A 7793-nucleotide genomic window follows, 5' to 3' on the forward strand; every position below is an offset into this window, starting at 1 on the left:
GTTGGTATATGACAGTCTCAAGCATCTTGTAAAATTATGGCACCTGGTGTGAAGTCATTTTCAAGAAAATGGTATTTTTTGTAAACCTTTCCATGGTGGTTGGCCGACCAGCGTTGGAAAAACCTAACTATTTTTCAACTACTGCTCCAAATTTACCATTTTTTTTCAGTCCATATTTTGTTTGCTATAGGTTACATGTTCATGAACGCGTGCAGGCCAGCTAGACTGGTTCCCTTGCCTTACAATTTTCCATCATCTATAAATTGATCCATTTTATCTTTTGTGGAGTCAGGGAACCAGACTACTTGAACATTTTTGTTTTTCTTGGTTTTTCCAACCTTTTCGAACACCAAACTTCAAAAATGTCAGTGTAACAATATTTGATCTATCATACTAAAAACCTCTCAAATAGTTCATTTCTGAAAATTACAGCAAAAGCCAATGATGTACATTCCCTTTAAGTAAAATTATCAAGCCCAACTAAAAATACTCCAGATGATAATCCTACTTATACAAGTAGGATCTAGTTTTCAGTTGTGGGCCCTATTATAATGTAGTTAATGATCTGCGTACAGATTATGCAAAACATCACACTGCGTCGATCTTAACCTCCTGATCTGACCATTCGGCGGGCGCCTTCGCTCGGATCGTCGGTAACCCGACGTTGCATGACAAAAACATGGCAACTACATTCATTGTCCAATCAACAACTTTGGCAGAATTTCTGCTCTAAATGACGTCCGACTTATAAAGGCGGCTCCGATTGGCTGGTGCGTGGGTTCGTATGAAAGTTACATGCACGAATATATCAGACGTTTTAGTGTGGCTCTGCACATACACACGTTAACGTCTGATCCAACAACTTATCGTGGTGGAGGGGGAGAGATGAGACCTATTGGAAATTGAGGGCGCTGTGGTCCCGTATCTACAGACACGTGATAACATTAATTCATGGGTCCTCCTCTTTTCCCCCCCTGAACCCAGAGAGCCAGCCTAATATTGTCACTGACTAGGTCACCGAGTATGAATAATGTCAAAATCTGAAAATGTCTTGTAAAGCACGACTGCGCGACATTCAGTGCCACCCGGAGAACAATTCAGTGCAACAATGGTTACTGGTTCTCGCGCACTGCAGCGGCCCAACAAGAACCAAAAGTGTTTTGCTATGGCAGTTGTGAACCCATTTTTTTTTTTAAACGGGCTTGAATCTCCTCTGGGAATTTAGCGCAAACATGTGCACAACTGTAGTTATAGCTGGTATAGTGACAATATTCTGCAAACACTTTTTACCTGTTGCATTAATTTGTGTAATGTTCTATAAAAATAGGGTGTAAAATATTGCTGTTGGTGATCGTGTGTGTTAAACGTACATGAAACTTGTCGTTATGGGATGCGCGTACACCGTTGTCGAGGAGAAGTGAGCCTGACCTGGGGAGGAGTGAATGGTTTTGCTCATTATATAACAGACGAATTGCAAATAAGCATTGAAACCGGGGCTCCTAAGCCATTGCATGAATTGAGGACTTTTTCGGTTTCAGTGTCTATTGACATTCGTCAGGTGAAGGTCAAGAAATTCTTAGCTGACGCGGCGTGTAGCACTTATTCCTGTAATGCCGTCAGGTGTCTTGAGACCTCTCACTCAGTAAGCAAGTAAACGTTTGTTTGCTAAGCGCGATCAACCGAGTTTATTAACACATTGCCTACATGCAGGTGGTAACAATATTAGTTTCCTATTTTGTACTAAATTTAAAGCTGAGAAACATTAAGCCTCACAATGTGACATGAACGGTAACTGTTATTCTATGAATATTTTCAAAAATAACTTCACAAAAAAACTTTCAATCCTGTCATTGAATTAAGCGCATAATTATTATTTATAAATTAATAAGTAGTCCCTAATTATATCTATATGAGAGCTAATTGCCAAGAGACAATATATCTTATATCTACGATGTTATTTATTTAACGACTGATGATTCGATTTGATTATTTATGTAAAAGCCTATAAAAGTTGTGTTAAGTACAATTGTTATAATCAATATTTATGTTAAATTGGGTGTGGTTCATTATAAGTATAGGTTGTGGGCTCATTATTTATTACTTATTCTCGTTGTTTAAACAGCGGCAGATCTAGAGGAGGGATGGGGACAACCCCCATCCTCCCTTTTGGCCACCCCACCCCCTATTATGATGCCAGTATAATGGAGCCAAAAAATAATAAATGGAATGGTAAAGAGCCTAAATATATTCTCAAATTGCCTTAGAATGCAGGAGGAAGTACTGTTGATTTGAAAATATCATATGGGCATGCCCAAGACCCCCTCCATAGAAGGGTATACCTTTGGCACCCCTTTACTTAACCCCTTTATATCACTCCGCCGTGTTTCCTGGAAGCTACATCCGCCCCTGTTAAATGTTAAAATAAAGAAGGTAAAAAGGCCCCATGTCCCCCTCCCGCCTGAAAAAAAGAAGAAGATAAGCTGGTGTCGTGTGCAGTAATTTCAGTATTTGTTTTGCTTCATAATGCTTGTAAAGTCAAGTTAAGTCAGGGCCCGCACACCGAAAAATTGCCTGGGTTAATTTTACCAAAGAAAGGGTGAAAAATGGAACTACCCAAACTTGGGTTGTTCTATAACCAATTTGTTTTGGTTAGAATTTCTGCTAAATTCAACCAAAATTTGTGGTAATTTAAGACGAAATTTAATTCTGTCTTGTATGACTACACGTTTTAGTTGAATTTAGCAGAAAATTCGAAACCCAAACAACTGGCTATAGAACAACCCAAGTTTGGGTAGTTCCAGTTTTCACCCTTTCTTTGGTAAAATTAACCCAGGCAATTTTTCAGTGCAGGTGTCAGTTTTTGAGGGTTTGGATAGCTCTGGGGATTGCAGTATAGCTGTGGAGTTAGGTTAGGGGTAGGGTCACGTGGCTTCCGGTGGGTCGTTAGGGAAGACTCGTCACTAGTTCCAGCCGTGACGAACCTGCACGCTTTGCAGGAGCCTGGATTGGAGCGCGTCCTGGGCTTTTGATCGCATCTGACCCATGTTGTCCTCTTCAGTGTAGAGACTGCAGACGTTGTCAGTTGGTTCGGATGGGTCCAAAACAATGGGTCTGAAAAAAAAACCCAGATTAACATAGTGGTGTTAGTTGACAATACCATGATACCTGGGTTGGTCAGGTTGGTGTAGCGGTACTTTCCTCGCCTTCCACCGCTGTGACCCGGGTTCGAATCCTGCCTGGGCCAATATGTATATTGGGTTTTCAGTCCCTACCTGATTTCGTGGGTTTTCCTCAGAATACTCTTCTGGGCTTTTCCTCCCACACCTAAAACTGTGATTTCTTCACATTGTCTTCTCTTTAACTGGCACCCATGGGAGATCAGTAGATTCCACTGAATGGGCTACCCAGTAAAAATAAGAAATAAATATAATGAGGTCAATACTCATTTTTACAGTGCCGGGTCCTACGACAAAAATGTTCTTTTCTTTTTTTACATGAAATTCGCCAATCACAAAGAGAAGGGCAACTTCGCCAGGATAAGATAAAGGAGAAAATCAATATTTTGACTGAGAGCTACTGTCAGGTAATGCCATGGAAGAAGTTTTTGGAACACAAAAGATACAACCCGACCATTTATTTCTATGCATGAACACGGGTAGATCAGACTTTCTCTTTCTGTTCTCATCAACCGGGGCCAGAGAAAATAAACAGTCTTTTGTCGCACGGGGTCTGTTGCTGATTGCTACCTAGAAGCAACTCATCTAAGTTAATGTAGCATTTTGTACGTTCTTTAAGAGAAGTATTTGTTATTGCTTCATACTTTTGCATTCGAAATTGAGCGATCACATCTTCTGCCCTCTTGGCATTGTAGTGCCGTGTCCAGTACACTCGCAACTGCGACAAATCGCTGAGCGTAAGCAGGACGTCCTTCAGCCCCTGGGCCTTGTTGAAGCGCAAAGGCCCGCCAGCGTTCTGCCAGCGGTGGATGGTGATCAGCTCCAGTTTGTAGGACTTCTGGAGACCCTTTGGAAGGAACTCATACGACCAATACTTAACCAGGCGGATGAGCGCCTTTACCGCGGTCGGCTGCTCCCTGACGAATGCCAACTGATTCTCGATCACGGCCGGGGAGTAGTACAGCCGGTCGCTTGGCTGCTGTCTCAGCATAGCGTCAAACAACTTCTTCTTATTGGCTGGAGGGAATAGAGTTTGTATATTGGGTGACATTGTGCAAACACACTGGAGTTGAATGATAGGGTCATCAAATGTAACTAGTGTCAAAGAATACTGTATCTGGATCAAATATCTGAATAATTACTGCAGTGGTTACATTCATTTTTATGTTTGATGCATTTATTTTTTACGTTACTTTTGAATGCAGAAATATATGAACAAACCTGCATCACTCAGCTGACAGTCGGCCGTGGCCATGAGGTCAATGCTCACAGAGCGCCGGTCGGGACCGATTTTGTTGAGCTTGAAGTTGATAAGGCATCCCTTGTTTTCAATGGCTGTCACGTTCCTTAGCTGTCCAAGAGCCCTCGCCATGCGTCTGAGTACTTCAGCGAGTTGGGTCTTGTATATATATGGTCCAACATCGATGATGGGCTGCAGGTGGGGCGGGTTGACGAACGCCACGAGGTCCACGTCAGACAGGTCTTTGACCACTGTGCCCTTCCCGAGCGAGCCACTCTGCATAAACATAAAATCTCCACCTCAAATAATTTGCATCTGCAAAAATTTAGAAATGACAGCTGTCAAAAATCGCATATCATCTTCTTGAGACCTATCGTCACGTCATTGGAGAAGTGCACTTCTGAGTGAAATCGTCTATCACTATTTACCTAGTCTGTTTCCCAGACCAAAAGATTCTGACTATTCCTGATGAATCTTAGGTCCGGTAGCCTCCGGTAATACATTGTATTACAATTTACGTCACATGACTAAAACGGGAGGAATTTCTCCTTTTTCCGAAAGTTTCCGAAGTTTGCCGAAGTCGTTTCGTCGACAATCGGATAGCGCCCGAGTATTTATGAGTATACTGCTAATTGCTTATTAATTTATTTTAAATGAGTTGATAATTAATATTATTTCATTGCTTTCATTTAGAAAACTGAAAATTCAACGACGATTTTGTGCATCAAATATACTCGGGTCGTATGGGGCGAACTTTTGCTGCGTCATGTACAATTTTGAATTTGACGACCGTTACCGAGATTTTCCAAAACTCGGTCTTCATTCGGCTCCGCCTGCTTACAGTGCTATTTGGGTGCCTAATTTTGAAGATTCCAGATCAACATTAGTCAATGTTATCTTACAGAAACATCAAACTGTATCATCATAACTGTACGATATTACTAAGCAAGTGATTTATTTAAAAACTTGATCAGAACATTAAAAGTTACAAGCGATAAAGCGAAATCGGAAACGAAGGCGAGCTTTGAAAAAGGGCCATCAATGTCGTCATGTTTATTTTTATCCACGGAGACTGCCTGACCTAAGATTCATCAGGAATAGTCAGAATCTTTTGGTCTGGGAACCAGACTAACTATTTACCCTAGGAGGTCATAGTTTAACGATAGAAGGCGGTTACCCACTTGCATGTGTATGACACAACGGGAGGTATGGGATAAAATGACAAATTAAAAACAACAAGAATCATGATTTTGGTCTTTATCTTCTTGGTATATCGCTATGTAGAAACAACATGCAGTATGAGATTTCAGTGGAATGAAACAAAGGAGGAAAGTAAGTAAAGGGAAGTGAAGGTAGGCCACAACCAGTCAAGTATAGGAGAGTGGTCAGAATTGATAATTGATCAGAAAAAAAGGTTGGAGGAAAATGCTCCCTCGTCTCCACCTCGATCTTTCGCCTATGCGTAACACCCTCACACAATGTAATCCTGAAGGATCGATGCCCATCCAAACTCCCAGTTTTGTTTTTGTTATCCCCGTTTGCAAAAAAAAAAAAAAAGACTTGGATGCATACCTTGATCACCCTGTCGACATCAAATGGAACAGTGTTGTCCGAGCAGAAGCTGTGAATGGAGGTGACGACATCGTCGATGGCCATGCGGCAGTGAGCATTGAAGATCCCGTCCCTTCCTGTAGGCTGTTGTTGTACCATTCTTCAAGCTTGTCAGGAGACAGGCAAAACGGCTTCCTCTGATTTGCCATAGTCCAAGGTCTGTCCAATAACATGACGGACACAATATGAGGGCGCTATTTGGAGTAGGTACATTCAGGTACAAAATACGAACAGCGCCCTCCCATTGGGTCCATAATCTCTTATAAGGCCAAAATATATGTAAAAAATTATGTGATCAAGTCAAGCACGAAAGCTTATTACTGTCCCTGGCTACAAAGTGAAAATTCCTAATAAGGCTGTGTTTGGGAGGGTTACAAAATATTACTTCAAATTTGCCCAAATTACCGTACCCTCCCCCTTTAAAACAAAACTATTATAAATACGATATAATTGACAATAATAAAAGATATTACATGTCTGTAGAATCCAATACGCAGGAAGACGACAATTCAGCGACTCATAAGCTTTCCTCTGGTCATAATTATGTTCGGACGGATATCGCCCCTTTAACAATAACTAACCTACATGTGAGGTTTATAACATATCTCGTATAAATGTACCACCGATGGCTGGCGCCTTTTATGTAGCTGGGTTGACTGAGATACAGTCTATATTGTCTTCTGGAATGTTTGGAATAATACCATAGAGCTAGCTATAACCCTAAAAAATTTTTTAAAAAACCCACACATGTCAGGCTAAAGAGTCCACAGCAACTAAGTTCGTCACTAATTTATACTTAATCTATCCGACATCTTTACATGAGGTTTCGGGTTAACAATCACCCCTCCCAACCTCCCAACCCCAGTCCAGCCCCCCCCCCCCCCCCCCCCCCCCCCCGCCGACACGTCACGAGCGATGTGCTGACAGTGTGGTATAACATAACATAGTCATAACGATAAATTAATAAACATATTTTTCCTACAGATTAATATCAGAATTGCACGAGAGGTGCAGATTTGAAAAATGAATCATATACTCTATCAATCAGTGGAATATACTACCTTTCCTTTCGACTTGCAGCAATACTGGTGACCCTTAATGCAACTAAGTGTAAAAACTCGACCACATCGGAGGAAAGGAACTAATTATGAGGGTAAATCTAACAATTTCTCATCGCTGGTTTTCCCAATTTATACCGCACTTGCAACATCAAAGCAGACAGAATACCATCCGATGAGCGCGGAAATTCCCGGATGAGAAATCGTTTATTACGAAAATCAATGTGCATGCGCGCAGCACGCGTGGGCCCACGGAAGTGCACTGACACAGACTACTCTACTAATAATTATGTAGTATTGCTCACGTGGGACCACGCACTGACACATACTAATAATATAATGTAGCATGGTAGGCCCAGTACATTGCAATACTGAACAGTAGTTTAGGCATGTTGATTTAATACTCTGGGAATAAGGCAAAGTCTGCTTTACCACACAGTGGCGGATCCAGGAATTGTTGCGGGGGCGGGGGGTATCAGTAAACAAAATCTGAAATGTAGACAGGATTTTTTTCTTCGGACACTTGGCCTCCGTAAAATCAAAAAAATTGGGGGGGGGGGGTGTTGGGGGTTGGTACCATACTTTCCCTGGGGGCGCTGTTTAAATCCGACGATTATTACACTATATTACAGAATGGGGTACAAATTCCCACTAACCAAGCTGGGTCTCACCGTATTTTGTGCACAGGTGGACATTATTACCAGTTTA

At 41.6% G+C, this 7793-nt stretch overlaps 1 pseudogene; it reads right to left on the reverse strand.

Annotated features, from left to right (window-relative positions):
* Nucleotides 1-2839: 2839 nt before the first annotated feature.
* LOC119746283 lies at nt 2840-7272 on the reverse strand (annotated as a pseudogene).
* Between the last annotated feature and the right edge of the window lie 521 nt (nt 7273-7793).

The sequence above is a fragment of the Patiria miniata genome, unplaced genomic scaffold (assembly GCF_015706575.1).
Source record: "Patiria miniata isolate m_02_andy unplaced genomic scaffold, ASM1570657v1 HiC_scaffold_7, whole genome shotgun sequence".
NCBI classification, from domain to species: domain Eukaryota; kingdom Metazoa; phylum Echinodermata; class Asteroidea; order Valvatida; family Asterinidae; genus Patiria; species Patiria miniata.